This window comes from Sus scrofa, chromosome 8, assembly GCF_054392235.1.
Source record: "Sus scrofa isolate SSC_HxYL_T2T_F1_AM1 chromosome 8, Sscrofa_HxYL_maternal_Yorkshire_Landrace_v2.0, whole genome shotgun sequence".
NCBI lineage: Eukaryota > Metazoa > Chordata > Mammalia > Artiodactyla > Suidae > Sus > Sus scrofa.
In genome coordinates, this window is record NC_139390.1 from 89,950,676 (window position 1) to 89,976,629 (window position 25,954).

At 39.6% G+C, this 25,954-nt stretch overlaps 1 protein-coding gene across 9 annotated transcripts in view; it reads left to right on the plus strand.

Annotated features, from left to right (window-relative positions):
- Positions 1–25,954, plus strand: part of ANAPC10 (anaphase promoting complex subunit 10) — a 248,185-nt gene that overhangs the window by 137,895 nt on the left and 84,336 nt on the right. For 8 of the 9 annotated variants that reach the window (XR_014811848.1, XR_014811849.1, XR_014811852.1 and 5 more), the window contains one exon: positions 3,471–3,660. The gene's annotated coding sequence lies outside the window, so the exon portion shown is untranslated. Of the gene's footprint in view, positions 1–3,470; positions 4,091–6,280; positions 8,633–25,954 lie in introns of those variants that run through there. The other variant, XR_014811851.1, reaches the window with a different exon arrangement.

A 25,954-nucleotide genomic window follows, 5' to 3' on the forward strand; every position in this document is an offset into this window, starting at 1 on the left:
GCAGAGGTATATTTTAAGAAAAACAAGTCACCAGCCACTCTTTCTGCACTTTGAACACACACGTCGCCAGAGTGGATACTGTTCAAATGTGAAAAATTAGAACTCACATTGCAGTCCAGGCTGCTGCTATGCTTTGACACTGGCTTCTCCCAAAAGTAAATAGTCTGAGTTTGTTGATCATTTTTTGTTAAAACTCCATTTGTGAGTGTTGCGAAACATGAAATAATCTGTACATTTGCACCACTGAGTATGATGCTGTGTGAAGCAAAGGGGTTGAAGAATGACTTCTTTATAATAGCATGTGGCAAATCTCCCTAATGAGAGGTGGTTTACTGCGTAAGTCTCCTACACATGGTCCTTGACAGCAGGTGTCTGGAGAAAATCCTGTGAACATTTTCAAGTACACTGTTACTGGCAATTGGCAAGAAAGGGTAAAGGTCTGAATGTGGAGGATGGAACCAGAAAGGAGAAGAAAATGCAAAAATGATAATAAAAGAGAGAGAGTGAGTAGAACCCTAAACCCCCCAGCTCACCAGCTTATTTCTGCATTAAGGACGTGTATAAATAACTCCATTAGAGGGCACTAAACATGACATATTACCTCCACGGAAGAGAAAGGTCTTATTGTGCTCACACCACTGAGTTACCTAAGGCTCCTTTCTCAATAGAGAATGGATACAAGTGACCAGCTCATGTCAGTGGGGAGTTTAATTAAACCACTCAACGCTGGTCTGCAGAAGCTGAGAATGAAATTTATTGGGGAAAAATATTCATTTGGACAAGTTTTACATGAGATTTTTGCATCCCATGCTTAATGTCAAATGCAGGGCTGTCACTCATAATTGTGTTTTGGTGCACTGAACAAAGGCGCCTGGTCCAGAAGGTGAGTGGGGGGTGCAATCAAAGCCACGTTGCACTTGCCAAGCTGGAACCCTGGCTGTGGCTGCATTTGCTGGGAGCCAGGGGTGCATTTTTTTCATCCCACAAAGGTACTTTCTTCAGCTAAGCCATGTGCTCTCCCAAAGGGACATCTATTTCACCAAATGGAAAGTAGTGGCATTTTTTTTAATGGTGCTTTTTCTAATTTGTCCACCTTGAGAAGACACCTTTTTTCCCCTCTTTGGCACAAAGGTGCATATAAGCTAACAGCTGCCCTGTTATGAAGATTGAGTCTGCACGCAACATTGAATCATAGGAAAAGACTCACATAGAGGGCAATTGGGTATTTAACTACTCATCTGTAGGCAGACTATGCTTCTGCTTTGAGAACTTTTGTTATTGAAAAGTAGACATGGCCTTATTGTTTGCACGCTATTCCAGGAAATTACGTGGTCTGCTGGGGAAAATTAGTAAGTTGTAGGAGGAAGGAACAGACTTATGTCCCTGAAATGTGGACTCTATAATCTTCTACTGCCACCCAATGCCCCCCTCAACCCCATATTGGTGCTTTTAGGAATGCAACGTGAACAGAGTCAATGGGGAGCATGTTTTCTTTTATTCCAAATGACATAGTATACTTTTTTTTCCATTTTTAAAAATTTTGTTGAAGTGTGGTTGATATACAAGGTTGTGATAATCTTTGCTGTACAACAAAGTGATTCAGTGATACATATACACATATCCATTCTTCTTCAGATTCTTTTCCCATGCAGGTTATCATAGAATAATGAGCAGAGTTCCCTGTGCTATACAGAAGGTCCCCACTGACCACCCATTCCATGACATATTACATTTTATGTCTGAAAGCAATCAAGAGCAAAAGGAAATCACAGTCTGTTTTATTCCCTTCTTCTCCTTATCAAAGTTTTAGTGGTGATTTATTGTTTATTTTTGCTTTATTTTTAAATTAAAAAATGTTTTATTTTAAATAAATTTTTTTTTTTTTTTTTGCTTTTTAGGGCCACGCCCATGGCATATGGAGTTTCCTAGGCCAGGGGTCGAATCGGAGCTGTAGCTGCACCACAGCCACAGAAATGCGGGATCCAAGCTGCATCTGTGACCTACGCCATAGCTCACAGCAACGCTAGATCCTTAACCCACCGAGCAAGGCCAAGGTTTGAACCCTCAACCTCATGGTTCCTAGTTGGGTTCGTTTCTGCTGTGCCACAACAGGAACTCCTTAGTGGTGATTTTTAACTTTATTAATTGCTTTGTCAATTAAGCGAGAAAAACACTATTTCTCAAAAATTCTATTCTTTACCAAGGTGGTCATTTATTATTTCCTCAATTATTTGCTCTCCTTTTCTTGCGTTAAAACAGAATATCACTGAAGTGCCACGGTTGCCATTAGATGCATTTGAAGAGAAACTGTAAAAAAGAAATGAGCTCAGGAAAGAATTAGCCAAGCAGGGATGAGAGGAAAAAGAGGATTTAGAAGTGTTGAGACTTGCAGGATTGGAATATGTAGCCATTTCTTCCATCTACCAGTAAAAGAAAAAATTTAGAAATTCTTTGAGCAACCGTGTCCAATTAAAACTTAGTCTTGGGTCAAAGAATAAATCAAGGGGCATGGCTACCATACCACTTGTTAAAACCTCTGAACCTATCACAGTGTTCCCTCTTGGCTGGACAGAATGGTTCAGAGAAAAGAGATGAGGACATGTCTATCCTATTAGAAACCAATAAACTCAAACTTCTTGTGATGGGAGATGGGTGGGGCCTTGAAAACTATAGGTGTGGCTACTGGCACATGGATCTACCTGGAATCAAATGGATACAAAGCCAGCGGTATTTTGTGTATGTGCGTATGAGAGACAGAGAAAAAGAGAGATTGTCAAAAGAGCTGTCAGCTTAAATTGAAAAAAAAAAAAAAAAAGTCCCCATTGTGGCTCAGTGAGTTAAGAACGCAACTTTATCTCTGTGAGATTGTGGGTTTGATCCCTGGCCTGGCTCAATGGGTTAAGGATCTGGCATTGCTGCAGATGTTGCTCATATGTTGGTTGCTGTGACTGTGGTGTAGCCTGGCAGCTGCAGCTCTGATTTGACCCCTGGCCACAGGTTCGGCGATAAAAAGATATAAAAGCAAACCTTTGGGCCCCTAAACATCTACAGGCAGAAAGCAGTTTGAGAAGGATGCTGGCAAAGACCCTTAGGAACTCTCTTTTTAAGTAGTTTCCTTACTCACCCGCCCAATTCTAACAAGGATCCATCCCATGCTTGATATTTGGTCACCCTCAGTATCTAGATCAAATAATTCCTCATCTCCCACTCTTGATATCTGGCCACCATGGCTTGCCTTCAGCAAGAATCCTGTTAAGTCAGTTTAACAAGAATCACCCCACCCTTGGTGTCTTTCTCTTGTAATTTGTCACCCACTGATCCCTTCATTCTGCTCATTGACTATAAATCCCTACTTGTCCTTGCCGTAGTCAAGCTGAGCCCAATTTCTCTCCTATTCCAATAGTCCTGAATAAAGTCTTCCTCCTCATTTTCACAAGTGTCAGAATAATTTTTTCTTTAACTATGCTCAGCTGCAGATGTAGTCAAGGAGAATAATGACAAAGGAAGCGCCTCTTATGGAGCAGAGGCAAGACCCATGGAGAAAATGGACTGGAGAATAACATCCAGGAAGTAGAACTAGAGTCAAATCCAGGAGCACTTCCTCATCACAGAGTAAGAGACCTTTGCAGCATTTGGCCCGGGATGTCAGCTTTGCTGTTGGTAAGTGGCTGCTGTGTATCTCTCTTTCTGAAGAAGGCTTCTTACTGTGATCTTATTTCCAAGCTACTACTAGGTCTTGTGTATATAACTTGTATTTTAGTCCATACATTTCTCAACAAAGACAAGATATACCTAGAGTGGGATAGAGAGTATTAAGTGATCCTGGACTTCAAGTGTGCTTCATAGTTGGATGGAACTGTACATGTGGAGGGGAGGAAAGCAACTCTCTGTGATCCCAAGGGTAAACTGCAGCAGACTGTGCCATTGTCCCCCTGCTATTTAGTCTCCCTTTTCCTCAAAGAAGATGATTCATTCCTCCTCATTCATTGCCATGTGATTTTCGGGAACCCTCCCCACCCTACTCTGCCATCCTAGGAGGAGTGTATTTTGTGGAAATAAGCAAAGGCCACCCAAATGAGAACAAACAGAGGCTATTTATTTGGCGTTTGCTACATAGCAAAGCAGTCAGCCTTCATCACTTGCATTTGGCAGAGAGTCAAAGACAAGTGGGGGGAGTAGGAGAGCCTTTTCTAGTGAAGAAAGGGGAGGCTTCAGGTGGGCTGATTGAGATTGTTGGCATGGAGAAGGTGGAAGCAAGCTCACTGCAAATGGGGAATGTTATGTGAGTGGTTTGGGAGTATATTTGGCTTCTCTGGTTAAACCTGAGATGGAAGCAGGGGCAAAAAAAGGGCAAAAAATATCTGACAGTCATTGACCAAATGTTGACCATTTGGAACCCATTGCTACAGATGTTGTGGTTTGGCTTCCCAGGCTGGTTGTTGCTGAGTTTGTAGGTCAGAATTTTATTGCATTGTCTGGCAACTGTGCACTTGTGTATTCAGTCTCTCCACTTTGTCTCAATGACATTGAACTTAGCAATGGGACTTCTTAAGTCAGTAGGATGTGAGTAGGCACCATATATGTCATGTTCAAGCAGAACACTTGAGAGCCATTGCGTATCACTTTGAACTTCTTTCCCCTCTGCTGAGAGATTGGCGTGTCCAACATAGGGGTTTTTCTTTAGCCTGAGTTCCAGAACGTGAAGACTCACAGAGCAGAGCCACAGCCCAACCCCTGCCAAAAATACAGCTGCAACGGTCCTGGAATGCCTGTGAAATGTCAATGAAAAAATAAACCTTTGTTTTTTTAAGCCATTATCAATGGAGGTTCCTTGTTTGGGCAACAAAGCTAAGGCAGTCATTCTCTCGTTTGGACCAGAGAGACTCTGGTAAGACGATAGTTCCAAAACCTAAATAAAGAGTTAAAGGCATGTTTTTCTATGTATTAAGAAACAACATCTGCACCAATGAATAATAATAATACTGATAATAATAGCTACTCTCTATAGTGAATGATTTTGAAATTTTCATGTAGTGGAATGCAAAAAATAGAATTCACCAGAATTTCTCTTAAAAATCTGTCTTTCTGGAAAAATAGTTCAGTGACTAGTCAGGTGAGATAGTTAGAGATATAGGTGAGGCATAACTACCCTTAGTAAGTGGAGGGAGGGTTTTTTGGTCGCCATTATTGAGCCAGAGAGAAAGGGGGACTAGGAAAAGAAGGAGATGGGAGGTGGATCTGGTGAGATGGTGGGACACCATGGGGCTCTGGTGAGCCCTTCCTCCAAACCTCAAGTACATTTGTGAAGTTTATAAAACGTCTGGATCAGGAAACTTGATTCACCTGCAAAGGGGCTGAGCTTCCCTCCAGACTGATATGCTGAGGTTGTCTGGTGGGTGCAGAAATATCAATGTAGAGATAATTATGGCCATGAGACACTGGATGTTACAAGTTGTGGGAAGCGCTTTTAGCAGTCACAGGCTGAAGGGTTGGGCCAAATTCAACCAGATTTCTAAGTCTTAGAGGGTTCCCATTGGTAGAAAAATTGTATTAACCAAAGCCCAACAAGTAAATATTATTCCCATTTGACTGATGAGGAAATTGAGGCTCATAGCAATGGCCCAACTTGCTTTGAATCATATGGTGAGTGAGTTGAACAGCTGGGTTGAAAGTCTGATATGAATTCTCCTAAGGCTTTGCTCTTTAGTCTCTGTTATTGTGGTTCCATGGAAGTTTAAAATTTGATGATAAATTTAGAGCTTCTCAGAAAAATTTTAATAAAGGCAATTACTTAGAGAAATCTTTACTAAACATTTTCCTTTATTAATTTCATTTTAGCATCGTTCCTTCTTTAATGTATTTAGTACACCTTTTTAAAACCGCAAATTGTTCCTGTTGCTTTTGACCTAAAAGCCCATGGGGATGAAGGATCAAATCCAAGTTCCTTGCCAGGGCTCCCATGCCCACCACCAGGCCCACCACTCCCACCACTCCAACCTCAGCTCACACCACAGTCTGATTCTGTCTGAGTTCTAGATGCACTGGCTTCCTTAAAGGCACCATAGTAGCCTTGCATTTACCCTTTTCCTAGAAGCTTCTTTTCACTATCCCCACACTCTTGTCAAAAACAAATGAACAAAAAATCTTTCATGGAACTAAATCCTCCTCACCTTTCAGATTTTAATTTGCATATTTCTCTCTCTAAAATGTTTTTAAAATTTTTATTTTTTTATTCTTTTGTCTTTTTAGGGCCGCACCTGTGACATATGGAAGTTCCCAGGCTAGGGGTCAAATTGGTACTGCAGCTGCCGACTTATGTCACAGCCACAGCAACCCCAGATCTGAGTCTCCTTTTTTTTTTTTTTTTTTAAATTTTGAGTCAATTCTCTCTCTCTCTCTCTCTCTTTTTTTCTTTTTTTTTCTTTTTTTTTTTTTTTTGGCATTTCTTGGGCCGCTCTCACAGCATATAGAGGTTCCCAGGCTAGGGGTCTAATCGGAGCTGTGGTCACCAGCCTATGCCAGAGCCACAGCAACGCAGGATCCGAGCTGCGTCTGCAACCTGCACCACAGCTCACGGCAACGCCGGATCCTTAACCCAATGAGCAAGGCCAGGGATTGAACCCACAACCTCATGGTTCCTAGTCGGATTCGTTAACCACTGCACCACGATGGGAACTCCTGAGCCTCATTCTTGACCTACACCACAGCTCCTGGCAACTGCCGGATTCTTAACCCACTGAGTGAGGCCAGGGAGTGAACCTCATCGTCATGGATACTAGTTGGGTTCATTACCACTGAGCCTCATTGGAAACTCCCAGGTTATATATTCCTCTTTAGTGCAACCTTCCCTATCTGACCACTCCCTTCAGATTAGATCAAGTCCTCTTCTTTTTTTTGTTTGTTTTTCAGCTGAAACTATGTCCTCTTGTTACATAGTCTTAAGAGCTCTTTTTTCTTCTCCTTCATAAGTATTTGTCTTCAGTTGTAACTCTAAACCCCTGCGATCATTCGTTTAATGAGAGACAAAAGGAGTTACAGTGGTTACAAGGGAAGTGAACCCACATTGCCTGGGTTCAAGCCTTGTTTCTGTTACTTATTAACAGGGAAGACCTTTGCCCTGATACTTAAGATCTGTGTCTTCTTTTCCTCTTCTATATAATGGGCATGAAATACTAGTACCTATTTCTGGAAAATCACTGTTTCTCTACCCTCTCACACAGATCACTTCTGGTGCTAGATGTGTGGAGTTTTTTTCCTGCCATAACAATGCAGCTTAGTTCTCTGGTGGACGTGTACTTAATGTCCTAAAAGTTAACTTGGTTATGATACGAACAGCCTGGAGTTTGCACAGACTACACAGGTTAAAAGGTCAGTCCCTGAAAACCACCCCCCACTTCAGATACCAATCACTAATGGTGGATCTCCAAGTTACCCACAACTTCTGTCTGATTTGGCTATAAATCGGGGGTTCCCACAATCCCCTCCTCAGGTTTGATAATATACTAAAATGGCTCCCAAAACTCTAGTAAACATTTACTTATGTTTCCCAGTTTATTATAAAGGAAACAAAGGAATGGCCCAATGAAGGGGTCCATAGGTGAGCTCTGGAAGTGTCCTGAGTGCAGGAGCTTCTATCCCTATGGAATTGAGCTCGCTATCCTGGAAGCTCATCACAGCTCTTCATTTAAGAATTTTTACAGGGCCTTAACTTCCAGCCCCACCTCACCCCCAACCCCCTGACCCTGCTTCCAAAAGATTCATGGCAGGGGCTGACAGCTATCACTTTATGGTGGCCCAGCCCCAACCTGACGCTTTGTAGCATAAGCTCAGGTGTGATCAAAAGACTTGTTATGAACAACAAAGATACTCCAATCACTTAGGAAATACCAAGAGTTTTAGGAACTCTGTACAAAGCGTAAATATTATAACAAAAGATGCTCTTATCACTCAGGAAATTACAAAGGTTTTAAGAGCTCTGTAACGGGAACCAAGGATAAAAACCAAATCTATATACACCTATTTCATATGGATATTACAAGCATTAAATGAGTCAGTTCTATGAAGGGCTTTGTGTAAAGGTGGAATCACTCTTAAATTTAAATGAAAAACAGACTTTCTCTTAAAATTGTTTCCTCAGAGCTAAAGTGAATTGAAAGATGAACTGGATATGCATAGGTCCATACATGTACACTTTTTGGGACTGAAGGAAATTAGTAAACTCAGAGAGAAACAGACTGAAAATGTCACTTTGTAATATGGTTTCTTCTTTGTGCTGGAATGGTATGGTCATGAAAACATGAGTTTAAAAAATTCATCTCCTTGATGAGTTATGTGTCATTACTTGTTAACCAGTATGAATGAAAAGTTATTTAAGTTGAAAGTCAAACACTTAAAATAAAAAGTTTAGTCAAAGGAGAACATATTGACAGAATCTAGAAGGTAGTATTTTATTTGTTTAATAGTGAGTCATGTGATACCTTCTAACCTGTCCCATTTTCTGTAGTCTGCAATTATAGCCTCTTTCATGCCTAGAATAGCCAAGAAAATTTTTGAGAATAATGTTGTGACTTACCCTACCAAATATCAAAACATAAAAACTGAGACCGTTTGATACTGCTGCAAGTATAGAAAATAAGGAATCAAAGATTAGGGAACCCAGAAAAAGACCTGTGAGTATGTAGAACCCTGGAAGAGGACAGAAGTAGCATTAAAATTAGTTGAGATAAGGACAAACTATTTACAAACACTAATGAAATAATAGGTTATTCATATGCAAAACATAAAATCACATTTCTGTCTCATAGATCTCCAGAAATAAATTCCAGATTTATTAGAGACAAAAATGAAAAAGTTCAAGACTTTTAAAACAGGAAAATATCTTTATGACATTTAAAAAGGATTTCTTAGCTAAGACACAAAAAGCATGAACAGTGAAGGAAAGCTTGATAAATTTAATGTGAACATTTTTTTGTATAGCAAATATAATATTAGTAAAATGAAAATGCATGCCACTAAATAGAAGATATTTGCCATAGCCAAGATTTAGTAACCATAATATATAAAGAGTTCACATTGATCAATAAAGAAATAAGCAGTTCAACAGAAAATGAACAAATTATATTACCAGGCAATTTACTAAAAAAGGAAACTGAAGAAGCAATCAACATATGAAAAACTGGTTATCAGGGAATTGCAAATTAAAACAAGATCCTTTTTTGTACCCATCAATTTAACAAAAATTAAAAGTGTTGCAATGACAAATATTGGTGAAATGCAAATTGGCACAACAGTTTGGAGTACATTTTGGTAATATCTAGTAAAGTTTAAAATGTATACAGTTCTGGGGAAGATTGATTCCAAGACCTCAGCAGATACCCTAAACCATAGACACTCAAGTGTCACATAAAATGGCTTAGTATTAGCATGTAACCTATGCATATCCTCCTGTATTCTTTAAATCATCTCTAGATTCCTTATAGTACCTGACACAATGTGAATAATTGTTAAGAGAATATAAAAGCTTTGTAAATAGTTGATGGTGTGTGACAAATTCAAGTTTTGCTTTTTGGAACTTTCTGGAATTGGGTGTTTTTTTGATCTAGGCTTAGTTGAATCCACAGATGTGGAACCCATGGATACAGAGGGCCAACTGTCTCTACCATGACCCAACAGTTACACTCCTAGAGAAACTTTCATGCATGTTCTGCATATCAATCAGGGTTCATTTTGAATATTAGAATCTTTTCTGACCATGAAGCAGATAGGCATTTATCAGAAGTTTTTTAGTGGCTTTAGAGTTATTGAGAAGGCTGAAAACTCTAGGTTGTGCTTTCAGAAATGACTCCCCCAGGTCACAAAACTGGGCCAGCAGAGAAGCTGCTGCCACCTTTATGATCAGGAAGCTGCTGGCTCCAGAATCATAAGGCTGCTGCCAGAGTCAGTAAGTTGTCACAGCAGGTAACTGTCATAATCAGGAAACTGCCATGATTAGAAAGCTACTGCTGTTGCTGCTGGATCCAGATCAATGCCATGTCTGCTATGATCCACACCAACAAAACAGATACCTTGCTCTGGCTCTTAACACCTGCAAAGCTCATGACTGGTCACTGGGTCTCAGCCAGCACACTCTCCATGATCACTCTTGTCAGCAGAGAGTAGAAAGGAGCACAGAAATGCAGGCTCTGCTTCACTTCTGCCTTCCAAATCTTGTTGAGTTCTTCTGATGGGCAGAATATAAATTACTAATATGTAATCACTAATACATAATCACTAATCTCTGTGATCCCTCTCAGAAATGTGGTATACCTTTGGTTTGCTAATATAGAAAGGACTGGTAGTTCCAGAAACTTCCTTTTGGCTTCTTACCATATGTAACAGCCATCATTCAGGAAGCTATGTGAGGATTCTTCTAGTTGTCTCTTTGTTTGTTTGTTTTTTCAAACCTGCATGCAGGAATAGGGAAATAACCACACGATGTGTTCAAGATTACACTCTATCCATTGTGAGATGGACTTGGATCAAAATTCCATTTATCACTTGACCACAGTAGGTCTCCCTTCTTAATAGTTGACCACGGTGGCAATATAGGACCCCAGGGATTAGTATTTACTCAGACCCAGATGCAGTAATTCTTTAGATAAAGATCTGAGTAATTCCCTTTTCTCAGGGCACAATTATACTAGTAAATACCAACAGATCCCTAGGTGGAATATTTATATTGAGGTCTTGTGGCAGTGTCTCAGCTTTCTCCTTCAGGTGATCCTGGCTTCCACATTCATGGGACTCTGGTACTCAGATCTGAAGATTGGGCCAGTACCCTCGGTTCCCTATTATTTTGACTAAAGTCAGGCCTCCATTTGTCAGGCAAAGAGGTATTTTGGTCCTTGTGGGATATGGAGAACTTATGAAACTGTTCTGTCACTGAAGCCTTACTTTCTACTTAGAGGGTCTACTCCTTTATCTCTAGCTGTTACTTGCTTCTGCATGATCTTTGATACTCTGGGATGGCCTCATCCTTATTTAACTCAGGAGTCTATTTCTGGGGAAACATCTACTGTCTTGATCCCTAGCCTGCAAAACAGTGATGCTGCAGTGATTTATTTATCTGATAGAAGTGGGAGGGGCTACACTTGCTAGAATGGAAAGCTCAGTGGACTTGGATCTTCAAGTACTCAGAGTCATCTAAAACCATTCAGATATCCTTATTCCAACTTGTAGTGTCCCTTTCTTTCCTAATTAATGTGCTTTCATATAAGAGGCCAAGTGAGGCTGTGAATTTAATTTAGGTTGTATTTAGGCAACTTGTTGCATCTGATAAGAATGTGGAATAGATATTGCTCACCTAGGTCATGAATGCAAAACAAGATGTGCAATAATAGCTAACATTTATTGAATACTTACCATGCTCTCATCCAAAGAAGTAGAAAGAAGAAAAACTCTAAGTGTTCCTTAAAAGGAGAATGTCTAAATAAGTAAACTAGTTTATTTATTAATCATACTAGTTTATTTATTTAATCTTACTATTCAAACGTTAAAATGAATGAACTGGAACCATAGAGATCAATAGGAAGATATCTTAGAAGGATAATGTTGAGCTCATAAAAAGCAAGTTGCAGAAGGATTCATAAAGAATGAGCATTTCATATAAAGTATAAAAGAGAGGAAATCTATACTAATAGATACATAGGTAATAAAAGTAGAAAAAATGGGTTTATGAAGAATCAACAGCAGATTCAAGACAGTGGCTTCTGAGTGATATAAGGAAAGTGGTTACTGGAGTTCTTTGATTGTGTCCAGGTGTGCTGCTGCATCGCCCAGTCCTAGGGAAGGCCCTTCACAGAGATTATAATGTGTTACCATCCAAGGGAGTCAGTCACATTCCATGCTTAGAAGAACAATACCTCCTGCAGTTGCTCAACATGCCGGCCCTGAGTGTGCTCAGATGCATTTTTTTTTTAAGCTGGATGAGATGGGTATACCAGTGTTCATTATAATATTTTCTACGAATTTCTATAGGTAAGAAAGGTTTTATAACAAAATATTCTATGAATCATAATACAAGTTCAGTTTTACCTGTGAAATTCTCTGTATCCTGATCTGGGAAACATCATCTTTCAATCCTCTAAGTTTGATAGCCATGCTCCATTTTGTAGCTCTTGTTCCTAGGACTTCAGACCAGAAGATGAGGCACACTTTTTTTTCAGTGATAGTCCTCATTTGAGCAGTTCTTTGGCATTGATTGGTCAAAAGAGGCCGAGGGAGCAAACCATAAGTGTGTGATAAATGATCCAGCGGCTAATGAAAATTTTTAAGAACTGACTCATGGCACATTTCCTAAGCACTTTGAGGTCATTAATTTTCACTGGCATTACTGCTTAGACTCAGGATTCTCATAGTTGAACAATGATTTTTTTAGTTGACTTTTTTTTCACCTTGGTCTGAAATACAACCACAATAATCATTACGAACATTTATTGAGTTACAATATGCTTTATATATAGTAATTCATTTAAATCTCAGCAATTTTAGGAGGTAGATACTACTATTACCTCCATGTTTCAGATGAGAACATTGAGTAATAAAGATCAAAGAACTTGTTCTAGGTCACATGGCCTAAAACATGGTAGAGCTAAATCTGGGTATAGCTGTCCCTAAAGCTTGTCTAAATGTTTCATCTCTAAGACACACTTTTCTAAGTTCTCTTTGAAAGCTTTTCACTCAGATGCTGTAGAAGTAGAGTCCCCGCTGCCCTTTAGCCCCCACCTTCCAGATTTATGCACCTTAAACTTTTAATACTGTAAGAGATATAACTTCCATCCAGGGAAGAAAGTCCTTCTAGAATATCAAGTTGAAGATTAGTCAGTAGACAGAAAGAGGAAATTCTAATGTTACTAGGGAATTTAGTAAAATTTACACACACCACACCCACACATATATTAAGTTCTCTTTAAAGTGAGGGATTTCTGAGTATTCATTTCATGTTCTTCACACAGTCCAGTGCATATAGCCTTTTTAGAATTCCAAACCTATCTCTCATTCCATTTTGTGGTTTGTATAACTGATTGTTTGACCAACTTCTGCAATTACTCTCCCAAGCTACATGAACGAGCCCACCTCAAAACTTCCCATCTAGTGCATTTATGAGGGAGAAAAACGTCTGACAAGTTGCAGAGTGTATTCATGGAAATATTATGTTTTCAAAAAACAAACAAATACAAGCAGTGAAATCTTGGGTCCTGGGTCAAAGATTTGGGGCATCTTGTACATCATTTTCATGGGTGTGAGTCAAAGGCTTTCTATGTTAATAGTTCATTTTAGAAAGAGTAAAAATGATTTCTTTGAATGTTGACAGAGAAAGAAAACTCACAGAGGCCCTTTACACTCAACCTTGGCCTAGCAGCAGTAGCCGGGGGCGGGGGGAGGGCGGGGAGGGTTAGAGGTTGCTGAAGCAATGACCTGTATTACATAATGCCTCCCATCTGCCCACAGATGTGTGAGTTTGCTCACATGTTTTATTAGACTTTTATTACACTTTCAAACAGCTCTAGCCCATCTGCATTTGCCAGCCTGGATGCAATTTCTAAAATACCTAATCCATGAGCTAGCTATTCAGTAGAGGCAAATATATATTGAAATTTATTCTTTGATCAAGTCCCTGGTGCTGTTTGGATGATACTAACACATTTCATGGATATAAGAAATAAAATTGATAGGGCAGGCATGGCAGGCTTTCTGGTGATGATAATGATCTGAAGATGATCACGACAGCAATGTCCTTGTCTGGATCAGCTTGGAGCCAAAGGCTCTAAATGAGAGTTAGTGTTCTGTGGTTAACATCAACTCTGCTCCCATCCATTCATAATTTGATCTACATGGAGAGAAGTCAAGAAAAACAATAACAAAACAAAGCAAAAGCTGTTCACATCAACTCTGCCATAGGCTGCCATCACAAAAATATCACAGACTAGATGGCTTATCCATGGTGGACATTTATCTCTCTGTTCTGGAGATAACTGCTCTCCAGACAGTCCTGGAGGCTAGAAGTCCAAGATCGAGGTGCCCAAATGGGTGGGTTCTGGTGAGAGCCCTCTTCAGGGTTAGTGACTGATGACTTCTTCTTGTCCTCACATGGTGAAGAGCACAGAGAGGGAGAAAGCTCTCTTGAGACTCTTTTAAGGGCACTGGTCTATTCACAAAGGACTCACCTAATGAACTCATATAAGCCTAATTATCTGTTGACAGCTTCACTTCCTAATACAATCACATTGGGAGGTAAGTTGTTTGTTTGTTTTTTTTTAATATCCACCATTGTGGTTTATTCATTTAGTAGAACACTTTACAGTGTGAAAATAAACTATAGCATTATGCATAAACATGAATGGATTTTTTCAAATACAGTACTGTGCAAAAAAGAAAGTTGTAGAAAAATACGTATAGTATCCTACTTGAAAACATTGCATCACAATACCTTTTTTAACTTGTACAGTTGATTTGTTTCAGGGGTACAGCAAAGTGACTCAGATCAGATATATATCCGAACATGAATATGTATTATTTTTCAGATTCTTTTCCATGATAGATTATTATAAGATATTGAGTATAATTCCCTCTGCTATCTAGTAGGTCTTTGTTGTTTACCTATTTTATATATAGTAGTTTGTATCTGTTACTCTCAAACTCCTAATTTATGCCCCCTCCTTTTCCCTTTGGTAACCCTAAATTTATTTTCTATGTCTGTGAGTCTATTTCTGTTTTGTAAATAAGTTCATTTGTATCATTTTTTAAGATTCTACATATAAGTGATATCATATGATATTTGTTTCTATCTGACTTAGTTCACTTAGTATGATAATCTCTAGGTCCATTCATGTTGCTGCAGGAGGCATTATTGCATTCTTTGTCATGGCTGAGTATTATTCCATTTCATACAGATACACCACATCTTCTTTATGGGAGGTGGAGTTTTAACATATACATTTGGTGTGGAAAAGGGGGACACAAACATTCAGTCTATAGCAAACTCATTGTAAATTTTTTTTTTTACTAATAAAAATGATTTGAGCAAATTTTTTCTCTTTAGCCCATCAATCGTTTGGCCTTGAGTTAGTCATAACCACCATTTGTCATAAAAAGTGCAATCTTGGAACTCCTCTGAGAGCCTAAGAAAACTTTCAATGGCATATTAGAGATTCCATGCCTGGATAATAGCGGCTTTCTTAGGCTGAATTATTCATATGGTTAGTTGGAAAGGTCTGCAGAGTAAAGCTGGATGATTTTCATCTTTTGATTTAGGGGTAGGATTTGTAGGAGACTAATTTTATTCCTTAACTTAAACTGAGAAAGCTTTTGAGTTTTTTAATATCCATTTCTGGCAGCCCTCTATCAACGGATGGAATTTCTCTTTTCACAGTCGCATAAGCAACTGTTCCATTCAGATGCCATTTGTGAATGTAATACATTTTCAAATTGTTTGTTCCAGTTCAAAATGTGTTTCACATATACTAGGAAGTTAAGAAACAATGTTCTCTCTTTTATATTTTAGCATGTGCAAAATTTATTGTGATGTTACCATGTGATTCATTATTTCATTTTTATTTCAAAGGAATACATCCTGAAGTAGCATTCATTTAGCAGATAGGTCCCTGGCTTCCTAGTTCTGTTTTGCTGTGCTACATCCAGTCCAAAGAGGAGGAATATTTGCAGGTGCCATGGAATTCCTGCATTTCACTTCCATTGGGTAACCCTAGAAAGGAGAATTTCTGTACACGAAGCCAATGTAGATTTGTCCAAAGAAAGCATCCTTGAGTCTCAGGCTGAAAATAAGGTATTGGGTTGTGTGAGGGGATGAGGCCAGCAATTGGTAACCCAGTGAGATTCTTCCCTGACAAATTGTAATTATTTTCACATGCAAGCAAAGAGACAAATGAATATCACTTTCAAGCCTCTCTCTGACTAAACACACCAACCAGAAATGCCTCTACCTACATCATTTTAAAAGAAATCCAGAGGGGCTTTGACAGCATGTGAGCTATTTCCACTGACCTTCGTTCACTGAATGTTTCTCACACTTATTTGCTCTTTATTTTCATGTTTATAAAATGTGTTCCCAAGCCCTTTAGGATAAAATCAACAATAGTACCCAGAGCTCCAGCTAAAGATTCCCAGTGGGAGGGTCTGGGCCTTTTGTTCCGGAGGATCTAATAGAGTGTGAAGCTGACACAGAAATGGGAGGACTATTCAGCTAAAATTAAAGTCTTTGTCCCTTCATTAGTTGAACTTGAACCTCACGTTTCTGAAGTTCTTCTAGGTTACTTTTCCCTATAATTCTGATTTAATCAAGATGAACAGGGAAGCTTGTTAAAATCTCTCTCTCTTTTAAAAAGAACGCAAAAGATCCCGTTTGTTTGGGGCAGCTAACATTCTTGATTTTTTTAAAAACGAGATTCTGGAGAAATTGGCTTGAATCTCAAGAATACATTATTCTTAATCATTGAGGAAGATTTTGGTTTTTTTTAAAATTCCGACAGAGACATTGTTTTATCTTATTAGTTTATTGACTTTCTCAGCCCTATTGGGAAAGGTGAAGGGTCAACAGCCAGGCCTTCATGTGATTAATGAGCTAATGTGATTAAATACAATTTATTTTTATTATTTTTTGGTTTGAGGGAAACTGCTGAAAGTGAGAGAAAACTTTCGACTGTAACTTTTATTATTGATCTTCTAATTTCCATATCAGACTTGCCGTATCATTTCTAATGTGAGCTCATTTCTTGCTTTCTTCAGTTAATAGGAAAAAAGGCGAGAAAATTAAAAGACATGGTTGAGGATGTGCAGATAAGTGGCTGTGGCATTTCTGTGATCGCCATTATACAATTCTTTTGTATTTCCAAATTGCAACAAGAACTTATTGCCAAAGCCAGTTAAATTGTCAGGTTCTGATACAATAGATTCTATGAGGTAGCAGTTTTCTTCCTCTTTGAGAATGAAAATTTCTCCTCTTTCTACTCGCTGCTCTATTCATCAAAACATTCCCTATTATCTTTCCAAGAAGGGGATGGTAGGGAAAATGAAAGAAAAGCCCAACCAACTGAAAAGGAAATTTCTTTACATGTTTTTTGAGGTTTTATTATATTCTTTGCTTGACACTAAACTCCCTATATTACTTAACTCTGGGAATGTAAATTCTTGCTACTCACAGCAGGAGGTAATAAAGATTCCATAAGACCTTCCGATTTTAAGTAAATTAGACATGTAAGAGGCCATTACTGTTTTATTACTCTGCTCAGAGCAGATGTTTAAGGTGATGACAGTGAATAGGAGGAATGAGCTATGAATGTGCTATTGGGTAATTTAACATCAAATTCAGGTTTTAAAAACTGCAATTATATGCAAGCGCTAACTTAAATGAAGCAAAAAAACAAACACCCAAACCCAAACAAACAAGCAGAAAACTTCAGAAAATGCTTAGGGAATACCCATTATGGACAGAACCCAGGGACACAGAGTATACTGTGGGAATGAAAAGATGAGTAAAGCTTTAATCCGTGGGGAAATGATACTGGCCTTGTAAGCAGCTGTAGTAGGAGACAAATTCTTCGGTTTCCTAGACCCCATCTCTGAATCTACCCAGAGGGTCATAAATTCAGATGCCTATAGGGAGCAGGTAGGTAAATAAAACTGGCGAAACCAGTAAAAGGTGAGAGCAGTGGCTGATAGAAGGACCTGTAGTTATTGGAAAGGTAGCCATTGCTAATCAGTTCCCTCTCATTACTGCCAAGTGGTGACTTGAGTCCAGAGTTGTGATATCTTCTAATTTTTCAAGAGGAGCTGGAACTTGATTTTGTTGGATGGAGTCTCCCAAGGTTTAAATGTTGTTATATAACATTGTTTTAAAAACTGCTGTACATGGCAAACAAAATTCATTTATTGGCTCAGCCAAAAACGGGCTGCTGTTTGTGATCTCTGCTTTTCTCCCTGCTGTCAGATTGACCTCATCCATTCCTATGGGCTGTAGCTTATATGCCTATAACTTTAGCTTATATACCTATAGCTTACAAATTAGATATGCCTTAAGAGCCATTGGTACTAGCTGATCCTGCTTGGGTAGCTTTTGAGAGTATCTCTTGGGCTTTCCACTGTTTCCTTTCTGCTTTGGAGGAGGTGTTGATTCAAGTAGCATTGACCTATTCAGAGCTGGTGTACAAGAAGCGTGTGCAGGATGTCGATGGCATGGAACAGAGACTCCCCTGTATCTCCCCTGTAGTTCTGGTGGCAGAGTACTGACCTCAACTCCAGCTTGGGCTCACAGAACTTGGCTGGCAAGGACACCACTCTTGCTCCAAGTACTGAGCAAGGGATGACGATTTTTCAAGCATTCTTTGGCCAAGGTATGAATTCTTAAGATAACCCCTGCATTTTACGGTTAGAACATATATATACACATACATAAAACCCTCAATTTTCTCTTAAATGCTGCACTCCCCCCGCCCCCAGACTTCTCAAATTCCTCATAAGTTATAGTCACTAAATTCCAAGTCTTCACCACTTTTGTGAGCTCTAGGCTCCCTAAATTTCTCAAAATGTTTACACCTTGTTGCCAGATTGTTATACATATGTTATTTTGGTCTAATGTTATTGCACCCCAGCCTCCCTGAACTGAGGCAGCCCTTGACACACCCTCAGTCCTGTTGAACCCTCAGACATCCCTCAGGAAGACTCAGAGCTCATGGGTGATGTGAGGCCATTTGTCTATATCTGCATCGAGTGATGGTGCCTGGTGTCATTCTAATTTTAAATATTAGAGGGGCTTACTTTCTTATTGTTTAGTTAAAAAGTCAGTAGAGATAGAAGTTCTAAAACTTCTTCCTGCATCCTGAGATATGTTGCATTTCACTTAGCAAACTATTCCATGAAGAAACTTGACTCTGTGGGTTTCACGTTTCTTCGCTGGATCAATGTTGTAATTGCTATAAAATGACAATGTAAGTAAGAGTTTGGCATTGTCAGGAATGCATTATTCTGTAAGAGGAGGGAAAGAGATCTGATTCTCACTCTGTTGTCCTGGCAGTAGACAGAAAAGCAGCATGAAATATGACTTTCATTTGTTTTTCATCGTTTATATGCCCTATATGGGATTTTGTGACTGACCCTCCTAATTCCATAGGGCCATCAGTTGTCAGTTTGCCATGTGCAGAGAGTTTCAATGTTGCGACCATTTTATGTCTGTTTTGCCCTTTTTTTAAAGCAAGTGATGGGAAATAGAACTATGCTTGAGTTCCAATCCCACTTGGTGTGAGACTGGGCAACCTGATCCAACCCAGATCTGACTCTCTCTCACTGGGGTTAGTTTTTATTCTTCAGTGAGCCCTATCCCCTGCCCTCCCACCTATTTGTGGAATAAATCACAAATGCAGAAGAGAGCTGCAATCCAGTTGATACCCTGCCACTAAATAGCTTCATCCTATTTTCCTGGCCCCTTCCCTACCTGCCCATCTTCATTTTATATGAATTGATATTAAGCAAATCTATAACCACCCAAAGTAGACGGCACTTTTAAAAATGTGTAGGGCAGGCTGAGTCTCTACGTTCTGGTTGACAGAATTAAACCTGATGAGAAAGTAAAACATTACTTCAAATGTTTGCTTAAGGATGGGGAAGTTGGGCTCAACCCCTTTGTATTGCCAAATGTTACATGGAGCATCGTAAAATCAAATTCTCACATCTTGTTGTCCTCCCATTAGATCACATTAAACTCTGGCGGCAAGGCCAGCCCGCCTTGGTGGTTTTCTGATTTGTGGTTTGCCCTTGGCTCTCCTCACAGGCTTTAAAAATGATTTTATTTTGTGAGCAGTCAGTGATAGTCAGACTCTAGAGTAAACTTGCCTGGGCCAACATTTGCAGTAATAACATTTCACATTATCAAGAGTTTCCTGAAGGACTGCAAAGAATGAAAACAAAGAAGAGCTTTTCTGGTAGTGGTTGTTTTTCTTCAGATGCTGGTAACCTCCCGCGTGGAGAGGCTGTGAATTTAGGCTTTGAAGGGCTCTTCACAGGCATCTACAGTTCTGCGCCTTTAAGGTGAAACTGGAGAACTGGAACAGATTTGCATTTTCTTGTTCCCTTCCTGGATGAATATGTAACTGATTCTCCCTTCTTCTTTTCTTGGGTGGTTTTTCTGAGGATCTCCTGCGGTCATCTTCTGGCTGAAAGGTGGAGGGTGCTGGGCTGGGGAGAAGTTTTCCCCAGGGGCAAGGGAGGGTTGTTTAGGTAAGCCCATGTAAGGATCCCCATAAGGACTTTCTCAATGGTCTTCTAGTGTTTTTCACCAAAAATTATGTCTGCTGCTTGAATGATGCAATGAAACCATCTTTAGAGTAGAGCATACAACTGGTTTCATATATGATGATAGTGATGATGAAAATGATGATTATGATTATAATAATGCATTAATTAAAAATAAATGTGGTTAAGAAATTAAAAATGAATTTTAGATAGGTATACACTACCTTGGAATGTTTGGAGATTGAATTTCTTTTATGTTTGGGTTTTTTTATTGTTTATTTAGAAAATTGTGGTAAAATATACATGGCATAAAATTTTCCATTTTACCATTTTTAAGTATATGGTTTAGTAGGATTAAGTACATTCACTAAACAATAACTCTTTTTTATTTTTATTTTTTGCTGCAGCATATGGAAGTTCTTGGTCCAGGGATTGAATCCAAGAAGCAGCTGCGACGTACACAACATTCGTGGCAGTGCCAGATCCTTAACCCATTGTTTTGGGCCAGGGATGGAACCCTCACCTCAGCAGCAGCTGCAGCCACTGCAGAGACAATGCTGGATCCTTAACCCATGGTGCCACAGCAGGAACTCAAAAAATACCTCTTCATTTACCCCTTTCCTCAGTCCCTTCTGTTCCTATGAATTTGACTGCTCTAAGTACCTTCTTTTTTTTTTTTTTTGTCTTTTGTCTTTTGTCTTTTTTTGTTGTTGTTGCTATTTCTTGGGCCGCTCCCGCGACATATGGAGGTTCCCAGGCTAGGGGTTGAATCGGAGCTGTAGCCACCGGCCTATGCCAGAGCCACAGCAACGCGGGATCCGAGCCGCGTCTGCAACCTACACCACAGCTCACGGCAACGCCGGATCGTTAACCCACTGAGCAAGGGCAGGGACCGAACCCGCAACCTCATGGTTCCTAGTCGGATTCGTTAACCACTGCGCCACGACGGGAACTCCTCTAAGTACCTTCTGTGAGTAGAATCATACAGTATTTTGTCCTTTTCTGACAGGCTTATTTCACTTAAAGTGTCTTCAAGGCTCATCCATGTCATAGTATGTGTCGAATTTCCTTCTTTGTAAAGGCTGAATAATACTTGATTGTATAGAAATACCATATGTTGTTTATCTATTCAACCATAAATAGACACATAGGTTTGCAGACTCAAATCTTTAACTGGGTTTAAATTCAAGGACTGACATTTTGGAGAGAACTGAATAGCCATCCTAATTATCTTGGTTTGAAATTCTTGTAAGCCAAGCCATGTGGATAAAACTATATAAATCAGTGTATCAACATGTATTTACCAAATGTCATAAGTGACCTTTTTCTCTCTTAAAAATAGTTCTAATATTTTATTATTACAAAGATATGTCAAAATATTAGATATACAGAAAAGTATGAAGACAAATATAAAGGACATTTGTAAATTGTAGCCTGTTAGCACTGTATTCACAGTCGTGTATATTATATCAAAAATGACATAGACCTTAAATACGTACTGTAGATGTGAATATAGATAAGGATTTTTGTATTTTTACAGAACTAGGAACATGTTCCAATGCTTGAAAACTGGCTTCCTCAATTAACAATATATTGAGGACATAAATAAATATAGTTTCATTTTGGTAGCTTTTAAGTATTTTAAAGTAGTGGACCCTTCCTTCCTAGGAACTCTTAGAATACGTATTTATAAAAAATGGAAAATTTCCAGTTGAAGTGGGCAAGAGAATTCCAGAACCCACAGCATCAGGACCAACAGTTCTTCCGTAGGGGTCTTTGAGGCACTCCTCGGAAACCCTAAGATTCTGTTGTGGATTGATTGTATTCCCCCAAAGATGCTGGAGTCCTAATCCCCAGCACCTGGTGACGTGACCTTATTTGGAAATAGACTTTACATATGATCCAGTTAAGATGAAGTCATTAAGGGGGTTCCCGTTGTGGCATAGTGGAAGTGGATCTAACTAGGAACCAAGAAGTTTCAGGTTCGATCCCTGGCCTTGCTCAGTGGGTTAAGGATCTGGCATTGCTGTGAGCTGTGGTGTAGATCACAGACGTGGCTTGGATCTGGTGTGGCTGTGGCTGTGGTGTAGGCCGGCAGCTGTAGCTCCAATTAGACCCCTAGCCTGGGAACCTCCATATGCTTCGGTTGCGGCCCTAAAAAGACAAAAAGACACCCTCCCCCCAAAAAAAGGTGAGGTCATTAGGGAGTTCCCTTCATGGATCAGTAGTTAACGAACCCAACTAGGATCCATGAGATTGTAGGTTCAATCCCTGGCCTTGCTCAGTGGGTTAAAGATCTGGCATTGCCGTGAGGTGTAGTGGGGGTCCCAGACGTGGTTCAGATCACACATTGATGTGGCTATGGTGTAGGCCAGCAGCTGTAGCTCCAATTCAATGCCTAGCCTGGAAACGTCCATATGTTTTGGGCGCAGACCTAAAAAGCAAGAAAAGAAAAAAAAATGAGTTCATTAGAGAGGGCTCTAATCCAATGTGACAAGTGTCCTTATAAAAGAGGAAAGTTTGGACACAGACACAGACAGACAGTTTGGACGCAGAGATAGAAAGACAGACATACACATAAACATCACATGAAGATGAGGGCAGGTATCAGGGTGATGCATCTACAAGCCAAGGAACTCTAAAGATTGCCAGCAACACAGGAAGCTAGGAGAGAAACATGGAGAAGATTCTCCCCCACAATCCTCAGAAGGAATGAACCCTGCAAACACCTTGATCTAAGATGTCTAGTCTACAGAGCTGTGAGACAATACATCTTTGTTGTTCTAAGCCACCCAGTTTTCAGTACTTTGCTGTGGCAGCCCTGGAAAACTAATGCAGACTCTCCAAAGCATGATTTGAAAGCTACTACTTTATTCTGTTATTTTAAAACAGAATAACACTGACACTGTGAACATAATTTTAGGTAAATCTTTGCATATCTGCCCTGTTGTTTTGGTCAAAATAATTTTCCAGAGGATGAATTGTTGGGCTAAGTGTTGGGAGCATTTGAAATGTTGGCATTTACTGTCAATATGCTCTCTAGAAAGCTCATAATAATTTATTCTCTCCTTGTAGTGTAAGCGTATACACTGACAGACTGTACACAGTACACATTTCTCCACATCCTTACTGGGTATTGTCATTCTTCCTTTTTAAAGATCTGAATTTAATGTTAATTTTTAAAATCAAAATAATACATGCAGGTATTTAAATAAGTGAATGAGTTTTACAAGACTTAGAACAAAACCTTGTAGTCCTGGCCACATCCCTATCCACTCCTGTCAAGCCGAGTGGCACCGCTATCAATCCTTAGAGTGTCCTCTGGTTTTCACATTTATATTTGTAAATATGAACCTTTCTAAATAACATGCTTATGCTACTATTTTTTTTTCAATTTTAGATATTATCTACTAACTTCCTATTATGGAAGATAAGGAATTAATAGCCCTATCCCATTCTCCCAAACAAGTTATATCACAATTTTGGTTAAATCAATATTCAGGATTACATTATTGTGGCTATACATAGTATTTGCAGCTGAGTCATATAGTGTACTATGATTCAATTATTTTTCTTAAATAACTCTCTCTCCAGAGTTAATAGTTAACTAATTTTCCCTTTGTTTAATTTTCTAGATAACTATTACTAATTCACATGAAAACTCTGCCTTAAGTTTATGTCTCTTCTTGATACATTCTAACACTGTTATATCAGTTTCTTTCTTTCTTTTTTTTTTTTTTCTCTTAGAATTATCCTTCCTGTCTCCATTCAGCCTCCTGAACATCTGTCAGCCTGGATTTTTTTTTTTTTTCACCATATATCTGGGGCACTTGAGCCATAAGAAAGAGTTAATAAAAGAGTCACAAGTTTGCTTTACTTTTAGCCAGCCCTAGCTTAAAGATGGTGAAAAATATGCTTTTTGGCTATATTAGTTATGATAGGACCGGATACACTCTGTCTTCTCGGTTTCTGCAGTACATGCAACTTCCTGGCGTGTGTTATTCTCAAGTTCCACAAGTAACTGGTGACATCCCCCCCACCCCCACCCCGCCAGCTCCCCTTCCTCCTTCTGATGGTGGAGACTCTTGATTGATTTTGACTCCACTTGGGCCATCTTCAGTTGAGTTAGCTGTTGACTTGACAGTCACAGGGTTTTTCTTCTGCCATGTTCTATTAAGAAGGGATAATGGGTGGAGAAGAAACCTCTAGTGCCACATTCTATTCAGCTCCTGGTTATGCTTTGGGAAATGGAAGAAGCCAAGAAGGAAAGGGAGAGGTACAGACTTTGAATTCATCAGACTGTGGGTTTATAAATTTCTCCAGTCTCTGCCTGAGTGAGACTGATGTTTTGCAGGCACACCGAAGATGATCTTCTGTATATGAAATCATGGATGTCAAGTGTTATATTCAGACATGAGAGATGGCTGCCCTCTGTTGTTCCTGAACTGGGAAAATGGGTACCAGTGGAAAAATTAACGAGTAGAGCTGTCACTGAGGAAAGCAGTTCAGCAAGATTTTGTTCTACCCTTTGCCAACCTCAACTCACCAATGTGCAAGCTACAAAGATTTAGAATTAGCAAGTAATGTTTTATCCTTCATTTCCCCATTTCCTATCCTCTGCTCTTGAGTTTGCTGGTCCAAAATGAAGCTAAGCTTCCAGGCTCCTTAGAGGTCACACATCTCTTAATACAGGTGCAGTGGAAACAGTTCCCCCTCTCCCCCAGTTTAGCTCTTCCAATGGACTGCCTTGCTTACTGGGCTCTCGTTAGGTCCAGAGCTGTTTTATTTTCATAGCTCTCTGGAGGTTTAAAGAGCTTTCAAGAAACACCTGCAGCATGTCCAGATTCTACACAGCCACCTAAGTTTTCAGAGAATGTTTTCAAGAGTACAGTGTGTGTATGCATGGCAGGAGTAGTGGGGGGTAGAATTCCTTGCCCAGATAAATGGAATCACAACTATGAGAGAAGTTAATCCAATATCCACATTCATTTTTTTTTAAATTGATATACCCAAGCTCTAATGCCTTCATTTCCCCTTCATTTGTAACAGCAAAATCTCCTTAACCAGAAAAATAAATGTGCAGTTGGCAAGAGCTGCATAGGGGTCTGCTTAAATGGTTTTTAATTTACGTTAAAATGCTAAGAGCAGAGTTTTCCAGGTCTCCATTGAATACCTCACAAAATGAAGTTTTTCAAAGCCTACCTTTAAGAAAGAAACTAAAAGATTTAAAAACATTCCCTTTAATTTTAGCTGCCCCAACTCTTTTATTCTTGCCATACTGGGATCCAGCAGCCAGGTTAGGACTTTATACTTAGTTGGTCCTAGAGCCCTGGTCTGGAAGTCAGAGACCTGGCTTCTAGTCTTGCCTCCAAAACAAAAAATGGTGTTAGTTTGAGCTTATCAAACTGCACCTTTGCTTGTCTTCTTATAAACTGGACAGTGACTTAAAGTATGTAAAGAATCATAATCAGGAGTTCCCATTGTGGAGCAGTGGTTAACAAATCCGATTAGGCACCATGAGGTTGTGGGTTCAATCCCTGCCCTTGCTCAGTCGGTTGGTGATCCGGCGTTGCCGTGAGCTGTGGTGTAGGTTGCAGACGCGGCTCGGATCCCGAGTTGCTGTGGCTCTGGCATAGGCTGGCAGCTACAGCTCCGATTCGACCCCTAGCCTGGG